This window comes from Scyliorhinus canicula, chromosome 2 (assembly GCF_902713615.1).
Source record: "Scyliorhinus canicula chromosome 2, sScyCan1.1, whole genome shotgun sequence".
Lineage (NCBI taxonomy): Eukaryota > Metazoa > Chordata > Chondrichthyes > Carcharhiniformes > Scyliorhinidae > Scyliorhinus > Scyliorhinus canicula.
This window is the reverse complement of record NC_052147.1, coordinates 30,188,148-30,204,832: the sequence shown is the minus strand read 5'-3', so window position 1 is coordinate 30,204,832 and position 16,685 is coordinate 30,188,148. Positions and strand designations below refer to the sequence as shown.

At 48.8% G+C, this 16,685-nt stretch overlaps 1 protein-coding gene across 2 annotated transcripts in view; it reads left to right on the top strand.

Annotated features, from left to right (window-relative positions):
- LOC119951867 (sodium/potassium/calcium exchanger 4-like) overlaps window positions 1–16,685 on the top strand; it is a 295,680-nt gene that overhangs the window by 138,706 nt on the left and 140,289 nt on the right. The window lies entirely within an intron of this gene.

Sequence of the window (16,685 nt, the reverse complement as noted above, 5' to 3'; positions counted from 1 at the left end):
ATCCAATCGGGTTCTCAACTGACAGCCCATGAGAAACTCAGCTGGTGTGACCACCGTGGTTGAAAGAGGGGTTTAGTCGTACAACAACAAAATTAGCCAACATCTGGCAAAATGGTTCATCAGATTGTTTTTTCATGGCATTCTTGAAAATTTGGAAGATCCTCACAGCCGGACAATTGACACTGGGTGGTCGGGGGCTGTCCTTGTGTGTCATATGTTATTGACTGACACGAAAACCTGGAAATTGTCGCCAGTAAAGGGGGCGTCGTTGCCCAAAACATTTGATTCGGGAATCCCATGAATGGCAAACACTGAAAGACATGTACTGTGGCTGCCGAGGTAGTGGTCCCCATCTCTTGAGACGACAGCCACTTAGAGTGGGCATCCACAAGCAACAAAAACATCTTGTCCATAAAAGGGCCCGCATAATCAATGTGGGCCCTGGTCCCCGGGCCACTTGGCCATTCCCAAGTGTGAAGGCAGAAGGTGACAAAGAGTTTTGCATTTGGAAAGGGTGACACTGTTGTAGAAGCTCATTAATGGCTTGATCCACACCTGGCCACCAGCCGCAGCTCCATGCCAACATCTTCATCTCTATCTGCCCAAGGTAGGTGCTGTGTAGCTCTTGAAGGAGGGGCCCCCTGGTCTGAGGCAGGATGACCACCTGTGATCCCCACAGAATCACGCCACCTTCGCATAGCAACTCATCCTGACGAGTGAAGTAAGGCCTCAGCTGTTGGACTTATCATAACGCCAGATATACTGTATCATTTGTTTGTACTTTGAAGGAATAAAGGGTCTTTTTGGGACCAGTTGCGGATGTGGCCCATGGGCACTGGCAGAGTGTGGAGGAAGTTTAAAGTTAGAATGATTGCCATGGGTACAGGTGGTTGTGCTGGAATGCTCTTGGGTAGGGGCAGGCGACTTAATGCCTCTGCATTAGCAATTTGCGCCCCAGGCTATTGCTGAAAAGCATAGTTGTTGGCCGTCAACAACAAGACTCGACGCTGCACCCTCACCAATGCTATGGGTGATATTGGCTTAACTTCCCTTAAAAGGCCTAGTAATGGCTTGTGGTCAGTCAATATGTCGAACTGTCGACCACACACATATTGATAGAATTTCTTCACACCGAATATATTCATGAAGCCCTCCTTCTCAATCGGGGCATAGTTTTGTTCTACTTCAGAAAGGGTCCTTGAGGCAAAGGCTCAAGGATGTGGCCTTGAGCCTTTGCCTGAAGCAATCCCATTTTGTGGGCTAAAACTGCCATACCGTCGGGGGACGCATCATATATCAGCAGGATTGGTTTCCAAGGTCAAAGCGCACAAATAGGTTGGAAGAGTGTAATGTTTGCTTCACGACTCTGTAGGCTTCCTCTTGGGGCTCCTTCCATTGCCACTGCTGATTCTTTCTTAATAGATGGTGTACTGGTGCAAATGTTGTGGCTAAATTCGCGATAAACCTTCCATAATAATTGATCATGCCAAGGAAGGGATTTAAGCTTGCTGAAAATTTTGGGTGCAGGGACATTTCGTATGGCCTTGACCTTTTCTTCCAAGGGGTGCAACCCTGTCGCATCAATGCAAAATCCTCGGTATGTCACTCCTGAGGCCTGAAAAGAACATTTTCCGTGTTTTCGGCGGACCCCTGCAGCGAGAAACATGTTTAATACATCCTCTGGCTGGCTATGTGTTCTCCTGGTGTAGTACCGATGACTAGCACATCATCATGGTAAACCATCACCACAGGAATTTCCTGGCGGAGATTTCTAACTGTGCGCTGGAGGATAATGCAGACTGAAGCAATGCTGAACAGTACCCTGGTATACTGGAAGAGGCGTTTGGGGATATTGATTGTAGCAAACCTCTACGATTCCTCTAGTTGCAGAAAGACGCGACTAAGGTCCAATTTTAAATATGTGAGATCCCCGCCAGCTTAGAGTAGAGATTTTCAATTTGAGGAATTGGATACCGATTGACCTGGGCCGCCTGATTTGTCAGTTTATAATCCCCACAAATCCTTATTGACCGATCAGGTTTAAGGACAGGGTCTATTGGTGCTGCCCACTCTGAAAACTGGACCAGTTTGATTAGACCCAGCTCTTTCAATATCTTCAGCTCTGCTTCAACCTTCTGATGCAATGCGTATGGCACTGGTCTGGCTCTGAATAACTTGGACATTGAATCCGGATTGACATATATTTTGGCTTTTACACCCTTCATCCAGCCCAATTCCTTGTGGAAGACGTCTTCAGACCTCCTTATGACATCTAGGAGGATGTTGTTAGATATTTTGAAGATTTACAGCCAGTTGGTCCTAATCCTGTGTTACCATTCTCTTCCCAGCAGACTGAGCCTATGTCCTTCCACAACTAACAAAGGCAGATTGGCCTCCTGCCCTTTGTCTGGGGTATTGGATGTTCTGAGTATCTTCAAAATTTCCTCAGTGTATGTAGGCTGTAGTGCTCTTCAAGCTGAAAGACTGAGTTACTGCACAAAGGTATTGGTACGTCTGCACACCCACTAAGGTTATTGAAGCCCTGGTGTCGACTTCCATTTTAAGGGGTCTACCATTTACTCTTAAGACAATTTCAATCGGAATTGTCTTATTCAATTGGACTGAATTCAACCGATACATTGCATTCCCTTCTTCAGAGTTCTTCTCCACTATGTTCAGTGGCGCTGTGGACTGCTGGTGTTCAGGGTTTTTTTGCATTGCTGCGCTTTGCCTTATGTGGCAACGTGCTTGAATGTGGCCCCTTCAGCTGCATCGGAAGCACGAAAACTCCCGATCATGGCTGGTCTCCTGGGGATGATCTCCCACAACGATAGCAGTCCACCTTGGATTAGGGTTGACACCCCATCTCATTCCCGCTCCTTGGGTTCCGGTCCTGTACCGAGAACCGTGTCTGGTTCTCTGCTGTGCCAGTTGATCTTGTCGCAGACCTTGTGGCCATAACCCCCATAACTGGTTAGCCTCTTCAGTCATGCTTTTTCCGCGCACTCCGGCACTTGAACTATCATGATCACTTTCTCGAATGTGATTGTGATCTCTGCCAGAATCTCCCTTCGGATATTAAAGTTATGGATCCCACAAACCAGCCAGTCACGCAACATGCCATTAACCGCGGTCCCAAACTCACACTGCTCAACAAACTGGTGAAGCCTGGCTATGAAAGATGAGGCAGGCTCTTCATGGTCCCTCACTGCAGAGTTAAAGCTACAACGTTAGAGGATAATCGAGGGCCTTGGTTGAAATGTTCTTTAACCAATTTCACTATCTGGGCTTGGGTCTTCGAGTCAGGTGCCTCCGGGGATATGAGGTTCCTAATCAAATTATACATTGGGACCAGCAAACTCAGAAGTATCACCTTCTGATTGTCCTCGTTTGTGATCTTGTTTGTGATCAAATAAACAGAGCCATTCAATGTACCGACACCAACCCCTCAACCCTTTGGTCAAATGGGGCTAGTTTCACAATGATAGGCATTTCCACTCAGGGTGTAAATGATTCTGACTCTTGCTGGAGCTTCTCTACTCTCTCCCTGTTCCTTCCTTCCCCCTCAATTCATGATCGATGTCGGCTGCAAATGCAAATGTGACACCCTCAATTACGACACAGGAGAGAAGATTGGTAATTCAAAGGCTTTAATTACCAGAGAACCAGACAGTTGCCGAGAAGTGTGTTCACTGCACACTGCCCACTAAACGTAACTTTATATACAGCTTCCTGGGGGCGGAGCCAGAGGCGGAGTCCCCCAGGGTTCCAAGCCCGGTCTTAAAGGGGCCATTGCATTAAAGGTAAGGTACAGCTATACGGTTATCATTCATCACATTCACTCCCTGTTTTAAAAAAAACGCATAGTCCGTTGGGGGTGAAATGGAATTACATGTTCAGTCTTTTAGGTGGTCTGATTGTCCGTGTTGACCTTCTCCGCTCCGGTGGTGGTGCCGTGGATACGGTCGTCCTCGGTGGTGGTATATTCGGGAGCACGGTTGTCTGAGCCTTTGCCTGTGTTGGAGCGGGGGGTGGTATCCGGGGTGACTAGGGTGATTGGTGCCGGCGCCGGCTGGGGGGAAGGGGGTGCTATGGGGGGGGGGGGGCACTGTCGGGGTCGGCAGCCGGTGCGAGGAGGGGAGCGTCGATAGAAGGGGGGGCGTCGATGGGAGAGCCAGCGGGTGCCAGGTCTCGGAGGGAAACGGTGTCCTGCCTGCCGTCGGGGTGCTCGACATAGACGTATTGAGGGTTTGCGTGTAGCAGTTGGACCCACTCGACTAGCGGATTTGTCTTATGGCTCCTCACGTGTCTCCGAAGTAGCACTGGTCCCGGAGTCGTCAGCCAACGTGGAAGCGAGACCCCAGAGGTGGATTTCCTGGGGAAGACAAACAAATGGTTGTGAGGGGCCTCGTTCATGGCCGTACAGAGGAGCGACCTAATGGAATGTAGGGCATCGGGTAGGATCTCCTGCCAGCGGGCGATTGGGAGACTCCTTGACCGTAGGGCTAGAAGGACAGCCTTCCAAACTGTCGCGTTCTCCCTCCCCACCTGCCCGTTTCCCCGCGGGTTATAGCTGGTCATTCTGCTCGAGGCGATGCCCTTGTCGAGCAGGTATTGACGCAGCTCATCGCTCATGAACGATGCACCCTGGTCGCTGTGGATATGAGCAGGGAAACCAAACAGTGTGAAGATGCTGTGCAGTGCCTTAATCACGGAGGCAGAGGTCATATCGGAGCAGGGGACAGCGAAGGGGAAGTGGGAGAATTCATCGATAACAGTGAGGAAATAAATGTTGTGGTTGGTGGACGGGAGGGGCCCTTTGAAGTCTACGCTTAGTCGCTCAAAGGGCCCAGAGGCCTTTACCAGGCGCACCCTGTCTGGTCGATAGAAGTGCGGTTTGCACTCCGCGCAGATCTGGCATGCCTTGGTCATGGCCTTGACCTCCTCGGTGGAGTAAGGTAGGTTGCGGGACTTAATGAAATGGGCAAGCCGGGTGACCCCCGGGTGGCAGAGGTCATCGTGGATGGCGCTCAGGCGGTCTTTTTGCGTGTTGGCGCACGTGCTGCAGGACAGGGCATCTGGAGACTCGTTGAGCTTCCCCGGACGATATTTAATATCGTACGTATAGGTGGAGAGCTCTATCCTCCACCTCAGAATTTTGTCATTCTTTATTTTGCCCCGTTGTGCGTTATCGAACATAAAGGCAACCGACCGTTGGTCGGTGACGAGGGTGAACCTCCTACCGGCTAGGTTGTGCCTCCAGTGCTTCACGGCCTCCACTATGGCTTGTGCCTCCTTCTCGACTGCAGAGTGCCGAATTTCTGAGGCGGTGAGGGTTCGGGAGAAGAACGCTACTGGTCTGCCTGCCTGGTTGAGGGTATCAGCCAGGGCGACGTCTGATGCGTCGCTTTCTACCTGGAAGGGAATGGATTCGTCCACCGCGTGCATGGCGGCCTTGATGATACCGGCCTTGATACGGCTGAAGGCCGACTGAGCCTAAGCCGTCAGGGGAGAAACCGTGGTCTTAATGAGTGGTCGGGCTTTGTCCGCATATCTGGGGACCCACTGGGCGTAATAGGAAAAGAGCCCCAGGCACCGTTTGAGTGCCTCGAGGCTACGGGGGAGGGGGAGTTCCTTAAGGGGGCGCATGTGGTCGGGGTCTGGGCCTAGGACCCCGTTTTCTATGACGTAGCCGAGGATGGCTAGCCGGGTTGTGTGGAACACGCATTTCTCTTTGATATATGCCAGATTGAGGGCCCAGGCGGTCTGGAGGAACTTCCTCAGGTTTGCGTCATGGTCCTGCTGATCATGACCGCAGATGGTGACGTTGTCCAAGTACGGGTACGTAGCCCGTAAGCCGTACTGGTCCACCATTTGATCCATCGTCCTTTGGAAAACGGAGACTCCATTTGTGATGCCAAAACTGACTCTGAGGAAGTGAAAAAGCCGACCGGCTGCTTCGAAGGCCATGTAGGGACGGTCCTCCGGGCGGATAGGGAGTTGATGATAGGCAGATTTTAGATCGACCGTGGAGAATACCCGATACTGGGCGATTTGGTTCACCATTTCTGCTATGCGGGGAAGTGGGTTCGCATCGAGTTGCATAAAGCGGTTTCTGGTCTGACTATAGTCCACCACCATTCGTTGCTTTTCCCCGGATACTTGAGCCCTCCAAGGGCTGTTGCTCGCCTCTATGACCCCCTCTTTTAGTAGCTGTTGAACCTCTGACTTGATGAAAGTCATGTCCTGGGCACTGTACCGCCGACTCCTGGTGGCGACGGGCTTACAGTCGGGAGTGAGGTTCGCGAAGAGGGAGGGGGGTGCAACTTTGAGTGTTGCCAGGCTACATGCCGTGAGCGGGAGCAAACTTACCTCATCACCAATGCGGTGGCTTGAGACACACACTGAGGCTTCCAGTATTAACAAAGGGTTTTATTGATGAAAGGTAAAGGCAGTTAAGTAACAGGCCGCTTCAGCTCTGGGGTCCACACAGCCCGGGGTCCTGCTCTCAGGGCACTGTGCAAACTCCCCTATTGGCCCCAAACCGGTCACATGGTCCGTGGAGCCTGTTCCCTTAAAGGGACCGTGCTACCACAGATGTGACACCCGCATTGCCATTTTCAACCCTAATGCTCCAGTTTGTTTCCACTTTTAAACCTTGCAAGTTGAACATGTGTTCAGCAGCATGCAGGACTGCCCAAACTAATCAGTGCTATTTAAACAGATCATCAATTACCTACAGATTAGTTTCTAGTTGTTGACTTTTCTCGGGCTCTTGCTGAAAATTGGTGATGTCCGCAGAGTGGTGGAAATCTTGGTTCTGACTTGACCGGTTCTGCTAAGACTACTTATCTTCCAGTTACGGGGACTGTAGTTAACAATCACCTTGGCCTGCAGTGCGGCAGGGAGGTTGGGCAGAGGCATTACCAGCAGAGCAGGTCGGGGAAGAACTCTCAGCAGGTGGCCAGATCCGCCTTGGGCCTTCAAGCAGCTCTCTCCTTTAACACCCAGCTTATTTACTCTTCTGCTTCAACGTTTCGGCCATTCATCATTTCTTCATGGCTCATTAGCTCCCTGGTTATTATGGGTATTCACCAAATTTGCATGGGCGATGATCTTGGAGGAATTTGAATAATAGATCAAGTACCATGATTAATGGAACTGAAAGAATCTGTTGGTCAACTCATTATTCACCAGAGATTTTTGTTTGCTCTTTGATGCCAAGCAAAACATATGCGGCGGAATTCCTTGTTCCTGAGACTAAATGTTGACGCCAGGGCAGGATTTGTGGACTTCCACGACAGCCAAACTGGATTGGATTGGATTTGTTCATTATCACGTGTACCGAGGTACAGTGAAAAGTATTGTTCTGCGTACAGCTCAGACAGCTCATTCTGTACATGAAACGAAAAGAAAGTACATAGGGAAAACATAAATACACAATGTAAATACATACACACAGGCGCGGGTGAAGCATGTGGGAGTGTTGTACCACTCTGTACAGAAAACGAGTGAAGAGATCAGGTCAGTCCATAACAGGGTCATTCAGGAGTCTGGTAACAGCGGGGAAGAAGCTGTTTTTGAATCTGTTGGTGCGTGTATCTCCTGCCCAATGGAAAAGGTTGGAAGAGTGAATAAGCCGGGTGGGAGGGGTCTTTGATTATGCTGCCCACTTTCCCAAGGCAGCGGGAGGTGTGGGCAGTCAATGGATGGGAGGCAGGTTCCGTGATGGACTGGCCGGTGTTCATGACTCTGTAGTTTTTTACGGTTTTACAACGCCGCACATGGACCAATTGAACGACCGTTAAGGGGCCTAGCACCGGCTTCACGTGGAACACCATCGATTACAATGGGAAACAGTGAGGGACTCACGGGATTCGTGGTTGACACTCGGGAGGCTGACAAGCTGCACCCCCATATACACACTTCACTCCCCACACACACCATCCCAGCCAAATGGCAGCGAGGAGAGCAGCACTCTGTTTTACGGATGCCGAGCTCGAGAGCCTGCTTGACACCATGGAGGAGAGGCGGGCGACCGTGTACCCCCAGCTGCCGCTATTCGCTGTGCCCGGGCACAGGTGGCAGAGGCCGTCGACGCCGTGGGCAACACTTTCCGGACCGGCCAGCAGTGACGGAAGAAACTACACAACCTCCTCATGGTGGCATGGTGGCCAGGATGAGTCGGCAGCACAATCACAGCAAATAACCCCAGTTTCACTGCCGCCATTACCTATTCCAGATTTATCTAAATAACTGAATTTAAGTTCATTGATTAGTGTGGTGAGATTTGAACTTGGATTGCTGGAATAATAGTCCATTAATATCGCCACAATGTTACTATACCCCTAATGCCTTTCTCGTCAGTGGTTACGCTTAGGCCACTACTTGGCAGAGATGATCTGATTCAAAGAGAACTGTGGACCAAAATGCTGGCTTTTCTCATTAATGACTCAACTGTTCACTATTGTAAATCTACAGAGCACTGCGGAGAGTGACTGTACCAAATGTTGTTCATAACTGGACTTATTGGTGTTTATTCATTTGCTGCTGAGCTCGGTAAACACATCAGCCAATTCCCCAATCTTATAATCTGCACTCACTGTGCATGGCAGTAGATATCATACATCAGGACTTGGTACAGTTTTATGGCCTCTAGGAAAAACACCCACATTTAATCATTCTTCTTATAATGCTGACACAGCCTGCAATTTTGTTTAATTGTGACAATTAATGTGTGGATGATAATTTGGCTCATCAATACTTGTTCCCAATGGGATTTGGAAACATTACTGTACCGTATGACTGATAACGGCCAGTACTGATTACATCTGTTCCTGGTGCTTCAGCTTACAGAACATAGTTACAGTAAGATCAGGATCATATTGTACAGAAGGATGTCACTTCGACCATTGTGCCCATGCTCGTTCATTGTGCCCCCGACCCAACCCAATCCGATTTGTTGCCCCATGCCCACCCTCCAAACTCCGCCCCCTGACCCAATCCAAACGCTCACTCTCCCACTCACCACTGAAAGCCTTGAGGCCTTTATAAACCTATCTGAGCATGGCAGCTGTTGTCATTAAAGGAGTTGCGTCCTCTCTTCAGCCATCTTCTCTGATGCTCATCAGTCTTCCACAGGTGTGACCGTGCTGACCCAACGCAGCTGCAGCCAGAATTGGTCGTTCCCGCTGAAATAATGCAGTGTGTTCATGGCGCAGGAATCTTCGTAAATCGTGGTAATCTATGTAGAACTGGCACCAATGAATAGACCTGGGCGGTTAATTTGCTTGCTTGCTTTACTGGACAAAAATGGGGATACTTTCCTCTTGTACACAAGACGTATAATTTTCTATGCTTTGATCTATTCCAGCAGTAAATACATTTGAAGCTATCAGTTTGTCACAAGCTCCAGCTACTTGTAAAGCATTCACTGAAATCACACTATACACTCTGACAAATGTTGCAGTCTTGGCTTTTAACTTCCACCAATCTACCTTCACATGTCCACTCTCTTATAACAGAAAAAAAACGTGTTGGCCCCCTTGAATCGTACTTATTCTCCATACTGTCTTTTGTCTTTATTACTCTGAGGAGTATCAGTCTTTTCCATTTCTGTTACGTTCCTCACTGTAACCAGTATTATGGACATTTCAAAACATTATATCAGCTGCGAATGGCTCGGGGATGTTGATGTTGTGGGTGGTTTTGCTTTGTGGCAAGTCGTCTCTAGGTTGCCAATACACGTAGCTGGCTTCTTGCAATCAGTTTGCTCTAATAGGAAGAACATGATCCAATGTACATATATTGGCTTTCTTTGTTGCTTCTCTCTGCCTTGATTGCCTGTTGTCTGCGTCTATGGTGTTTGCTTGCAGATTGTTATTTATATAAATTCCTCATGGAAGCAGCAATCTTAAAGTGTGATTTCCTCTGTTACTCGATGTTAAGAATAGGAAAGGTGAAGACCACTGTGAAGCCACTTATTACCTCAGCCATTCAGTCATTGTTTGTCAGAAAGACATCTGTCTGGGTGGATCCTGTTTATTACACGTCTAAAGGGACTGCTTTCTCACCAATGGGAGGGGACGTACAAACAGTCCTGGGGACTTCCAATGGCTGATAGTCTTCTAATCGCCTTACCTTTATGAGAGAATGGTGATGTAGTGGTACACTTAAGTTAGCAGAGAGTCAAACTCTCAGAGAACTGTGCTATTAGTTCAATAAACCCAATTGAACTAACTTCAAGGTCTGGAGTATCTTTCTGATCTAAACTGCATCCAGTTGCAGCCAGTGTTAGACCAGTGTACCTAACACGACACCCACAACCAACAGGAGAGAGCAAAGACTGAAGGAGGGGTCCCTGAGCTGAGGGCACTCTCTTCCCACGAGCAGCAAGTGACAGAGCTCACTGGGACTGACCGAGATTGCTGCTGCATGGAAGGTGAGATCATCCTGCTACGCAAGGCTCTGAGGGTCCATCCAGTACATCAATGACATGCAAACGATGACTGTGAGTGACCTACGGTGTCGGATCAATCACTTATTATCTCTTCTCTCTGTTCCAGCCACCAGCAAGGAAGGCAGAGGAAGCTGTCAAACAAGTCCTCCAGCCCTAGGTACCCGAGCACCTCAGATGGGCTAGAGGAAGTGTCAGATGAAGTACCATCAATACTTTCACCTGTACACTGCACCACCGCAGATACACACCCCTCAGTGGGCACACTTTGTAGAGTAAGATCAATGTCACAATCTGGTGATTACTTCATGTTCACAGCAAGCGGAGGCAGTGACAGCCAAACTCTCTGACACTCGGAGGGCTATTGGAGACCAGGCCTCTGCAGAGTCGGAGTCCGATAATGAGCGTCTGCAATTGGCCCTGAGGGAAATGTTGGAGATGCAGAAACCAGCCAGAGAACATCAGACAGAGTTGTGAGCCGCTGTCACCGGACTGTAATGAAGGATGGAGCAGTCAATCCATATTCCCTCTGAAGCATCAAAGTTTGCGTGGGAAGACTGGTGGCCATCTTAGAGTCTGTCCAGCAGTTTCTCCTGCACTTGGGCTCAGACCTACACATCAGTGCTCTAGCCACAGGTGCATTCCAGCAGTGCCTAGGCAAGAGGGGGATGAGGCACCTTGATCTCCCTCCGAGTTTCCCTTCTAAGGAGTCAGGGAGGAGCCCTTGGGGACCCAAACGGAGGAGGAGCACCAGCCAGATACCCCAGGGAAGGTGGCATCCATCCAGGACACTCCAAGGATGCCCTGTTGCTCCAAATCCCCTCTACCTGTTACCCCATGAACTCCCAACAGGTCGAGGGGGGAGCACCTCCCTCAGGACTCCAGAGGGCACCCACCAAAGACATCTCAGACAACCGGGTGCAGTAGTCAGCAGGCATCCCCACCTCACCTGCGGATGTCAGGGCTGCACCAAGATGTAACGGCAGAGGTAGGAAAATTAAAAAGCTCTGCGCAATGATGACACAGGAATTTGTTTACTGTACATAATCTGCACTGTTGTAAGTACATTTTGCATTTACCCCTCTCCAAGTCTCAGGTATTGAATGGCCAATCAATGTGATACAAGGTCCCTCGTTCATTCAAGGATCCAAAATGAACCTACCCCTCAATTATCTCCCAATTTGTCCCTCAGTTTCATCAGGACTCACTCAAACTTAACACAGTGAATTACCTGTTTTAAAATCATAATGTGTGGTTCCACATTAGCGATGTGAACAAAGGCATTGCTTCATACATGGAAAGAATGGTTGGACAAGACAGGTGTAACCTTTGGATTTTGGGCAGTCATTATGGGCGGGATTCTCAATGGCGGGAGGCGATGTGCTGTTCTCTGCTGAACGGAATTCCCATTGAATCCACCCCACGCCGCCAGGAAATCCGCGACGGGGATGCGTTGCCGAGAATTCTGGCCGATGTGACCTGAGGAGATGGTCCCAACAAGGTTACTGATTATCCTGCTGCCAAAACCCTGAAGTCTGTAGTTTGGGGATGTTGGAAATTTTTATCACAACCAACATTGGAGTCTTTTCACCCTGGTGCACTTTGCAATTGCGTTTATTTTATAACTGTGAGGTGTTGGTCAAAGAATTATTCATCGTCGAGCGCCAGTGCCGTTCATGTCTTCCTGCTATATAATTTCTTCTCCACATTTATGACTGAACATTCTTCCTTTCTTTTCCCCCATTCATGATTCTAAGCGATAGAAGCTGTTTCCACCGAATGACATTTGAAACGTCTGCTGGAAGGGAATGTGTGTGCTCATCCTGATGAACCCGTCCACTTATCAGTGAGCATCATAGTTTGCTCCTGAATGGCTGCCTGGCAGTGCTTCACAGAATCCTTCTGTGAAGTAACAAATCACAAATTGACTTGTGATTCATGGCATATCCGTGCACTTATTGACTCAGGGTTCCTGAGAACAGTTGACCGTTATCAGATGGACACTAATGTCAAGACCTGTAATTCTATGAAAGAGATGCTGTGACACATCTCCTGAGTGCTCAGCAGCACCATAGAATCCTACCGTGTAGAAGGAGGCCATTTGGCCCATCAGGTCTGTACCAACTCTCCGAAGAGCGCCCGGCCTAGGCCTACTCCCCTGCCCTATCCTTGTAACCTAACCTACACATCTTCAAACTGTGGGAGGAAACAGGAGCACCCGTAGGGAACTCGGGTAGACAAAGGGAAAAAGTGCAAACTCCACACAGTCACCCAAGGCTGGAATTGAACCCAGTCCCTGGCGCTGTGAGGCATCAGTGCTAATCAGTGTGCACGGTACTACCCTATCGATAAAGGGTCTACGTTCTCATTGAAGCCGTGTAAATACACGGCACGATAGCACAATGGCTAGCACTGTTGCTTCATAGCCCCAGGGTCCCAGATTTGATTCCTGGCTTGGGTCACTGTCTGGGTGGAGTCTGCACATTCTCCCCGTGTCTATGTGGGTTTCCTCCTGGTGCTCTGGTTTCCTCCCACAAGCCCTGAAAGATGTGCTGTTAGGTAATTTGGACATTCTGAATTCTCCCTCTATGTACCTGAACAGGCGCCGGAATGTGGCGACTCGGGGCTTTTCACAGTAACTTCATTGCAGTGTTAATGTCAGCCTACTTGTGACAATAAAGATTATTATTATTAATACTGGCTAGGGCATGTCTCTCCCAATTGCCAAGGCAATGCAGGTTGTCAGTTTGGCAGGGTTCTGATAAATTCAGGGTGATGATGAGTGTTTGTCAGTAATCAAACGATGGCCCTGTTGAGCTACACTCTGTGAGGACCTTGCTGATGTAACTCTAGTTTTGGTTGTACTCTGTTGTGTAACAGATCACACTTTCAAGGAATGGTGTCCGATGGCATCTTGGGCCCAGCATCAAGATGCGGCCTCTGGATTAACCATGCATGCATTTGGAGAGATGGTGCTGTCCCAATGTAGCTTCCTCTTGTGACACGCAAGCGCAAGCCATTGACAAATGTACTCCATTTTAGAGCTGCCTTGCTAAGTTGCTGTCTCACTGGCATGAGCGTGCCCATGTGTGTGACGGCGTTTCAGTCTCCCCAAGGAATCCATGGCCATAGACTTAGTGATGCCTTGGTTGAAAGGACTGAATTATGTGTTGTTGCTTAAGGAAGTGCACTAGCAGAGTGCTAATCACATTCCACAATGGCCAGATGGTTCCTGGGCTACTGCACCTTTCATGGATGACCCTATCGTTAAGAGTTCAAAGTTACTTATGCTTCCTCTGAAATCATTATGAGTTTGTTGACCTTTCATGACATGTTGGAGACAGTGAAGATGTTGTGTCCCCTGCATCGAAGTACAATGATGGAGGGTTGTAGGGCCCATGCTGTCTGCACAGCAGATATGACCCTTGATTTTTTAACTCTACATCCACTCTGTCATGCCTCTGTAAGGAGCAGATGACAATTAAGATCATATGCACCACAGTGCTCAAACTTAATGGGCATTTGCTTTAATGTGTATCATTAGTAAGGGAGCTAAGCTCGTTCATTGTGCATTAGACCCTTGAGTGCAGCACTCAGCTGAGCCATGCTCACCATGGTTTGGCCAGAAATTGCTGTGCTGAAATCTTCCTACACTCCCTGAAATTCCCAACCATTTATTTCCTAGCTTGCTTTTCATATGGCTTCATTGTTAGGTTAGGTTAGGTCGAAAATGGCGCTGTTGAACTTCCACTGGGAGGCCAGCTTCTAACCTCCCCTTATCACTCCCAAAGTTTCTTTCATCCTCCGCCATACTCACAACCTCCTTAATGCCATACCTCCTATCACCATCCATAACCCTTGACCCCCATCATTATCCATGTGCACATTTCTGTTCTCCCCTCACCATTTAATGTTGAGGTTCTTGTGCCCTTTGTCGATCTGACCACGCCCCTACTCAAGATCATGGACCCTGGTCTTCGGAATCTGTGCTATGTCACCACCCAATATCCCCAATGACAAGTTACAGGTTACAGGAGCCTCCCCTGACCATGACTGTGCAATCTGTCTCACAATACCATGACTCTAACTCCCAGGACCAAATTCCTTAGGTGACTGTCAATGCCCTGCATACCATACTGTGCACGACCATCACTGCCCAAAGAGGCATCCCCCCATTCAAAACTGGGGCCAAGACACTAGTGCCATACAGAACCCTCTAACACGGCCCGCACAGCCCCAGGACAGTCTCTTCAATCCCCTTCACCTTGGAGACCCCAGGTGGGCGCCGTTCAGTAGTGGTGTCCACAAACGGAGGCCAGATGGAACGGCACTCGTGGGGGTCTCCCAAGGGATCGGAAGCACCCAGGTCAATGTTCTTTGGACAGGGTGGCACCCTGGCACTGCTGGTGCCACCCGGGCATCCTGGCTGTGTCACCTGGGGACCAGCCATCGGGGTACCAGTCTGGCACTACCACTGTGCCCAAGTGGCACTGCCAGCTGGCAGGGCACTGCCAAGGTGCCAAGCTGGCATTTTCCGTGCAGTGGCAATCGGACTGGGGGTGCCCTGCGCGGGTGTTGGGGGAGCGTGGAAGAGCCAGCGGACCCCCTCATAGTGAGTTAAGGCTTGGGGGGGGGGGAGGTGTTGGGGGTTGCCTCAGGGGTCTCCAGAGATTTGGATGCCATTTACAAATGGCGTCCTGATCTCTCACTACACTGAGGGGTTCCAGCAAGCAGATCAGCTCAGTGCAGAAAACGGGGCTATGTGCGGCCTCGGCTGTGAGTGCCAGGAAACAGCGGCCAAACGCGGTCGCTATGGGACCTGGTTCCCATTTAGATAAATCGTGTCCATTTTTGTATTTTGGAATAAATGATCTGCTGAAATTCAGGGTTGATTGTTAAATCAGGGTAATAAAAGCCAATATCCAGCTGAATATAAGACCAGAGTTAATGGTTCATAAAAATCTCAAACGCCTTATGAAATCTGGAATGCAACTGAGAACACAAGAAATGTTGGAGGGGAGGGGGGGGGGGGGGGGGGGGGGGAGGCCTGCACTTTGACACTGCAAAAGCAAAAACATAAAAAATAAGTTGCTCATTTAAATGTGGCATATTAAAATATATGAGCTCCTTTGGAAATATGCATTTGATTTCAAGGAAAATAAAAGGAACGTAGCAGCATCCAACATAAATGAAAGGCAGATTAAGTCACTCTTTTGAAATCTTCAATACACAATTAGATCACATGAAAACTATGTTACGAACAGGAAACAGAAAGAAAACCACATAAATACAAGATAATTCAAGATCCTTGGTGGTAAAAGAACCCATTCAATTTCTCTGGAGAAGGACTTCTAGCCTATTTATTAACTTGTGTCAACTCTCAGTTATGAAATAACTAATAAATTAGTTTTAAGAAACTGATGTATAAAATGGTGAATACGTTTTCTGTTAAGATTCTGACTAAAGCAATTTCCCCCCCTAAAGTGATTCAAAGTCTTGAGGAATGCTGCTGTGCGTCATTAGCCTACGATATGCGGTGAGGATCTACCTTCACGTGACATTTCTGACTGCTGCACACACTATCAGGCACTCTGAAGTGATTTTCTTGGCCTTCTTCCACAGCCCAGTAAAGGGAGGACAATCTAGCAGAATATGAGGTGTAAGCAATTACTGCGGATGCTGGAATCTGAAACAAAAGCAGAAAATGCTGGCCAATCTCAGCAGGTCTGACGGCATCTGTGGAGAGAGAAGGGAGTCAACGTTTCGAGTCTGGATGACTCTTTGCCAAAAGCTGTTTTTTTTTTATCGGAGAGAAGAGCAGTGCTTCTTCAGGGTAGGGATTCCTGGAAGAGAAGTGGCAGTGAATTAAACGCTTCAGGTAAAAAAAAATTACCGCAGATGTTGGAATCTGAAAGAAGAACAGAAAATGCTGGCCAGTCTCAGCAGGTCTGACAGCATCTGTGGAGAGAGAATGGAGTCAACTTTTCGATTCTGGATGACTCTTTGCCAAAGTTCTTGGGTGGGATTCTCCGCCGGCGGGATTCTCCGTTTTGCTGATGCCCGGAGTTTGCGGACGGCGTGGGGCTGCCCCACAATGGGAAACCCCATTGACCGGCCGGCGTAACGGAGAATCTTGCCGGCTGATTGAGGCAGAAATGTGGCGTGGCGGGGCGGAGAATCCAGCCCCTTGTTTAGTAAAAATTATTTTGTTTAAACTGTGGAACCTTAA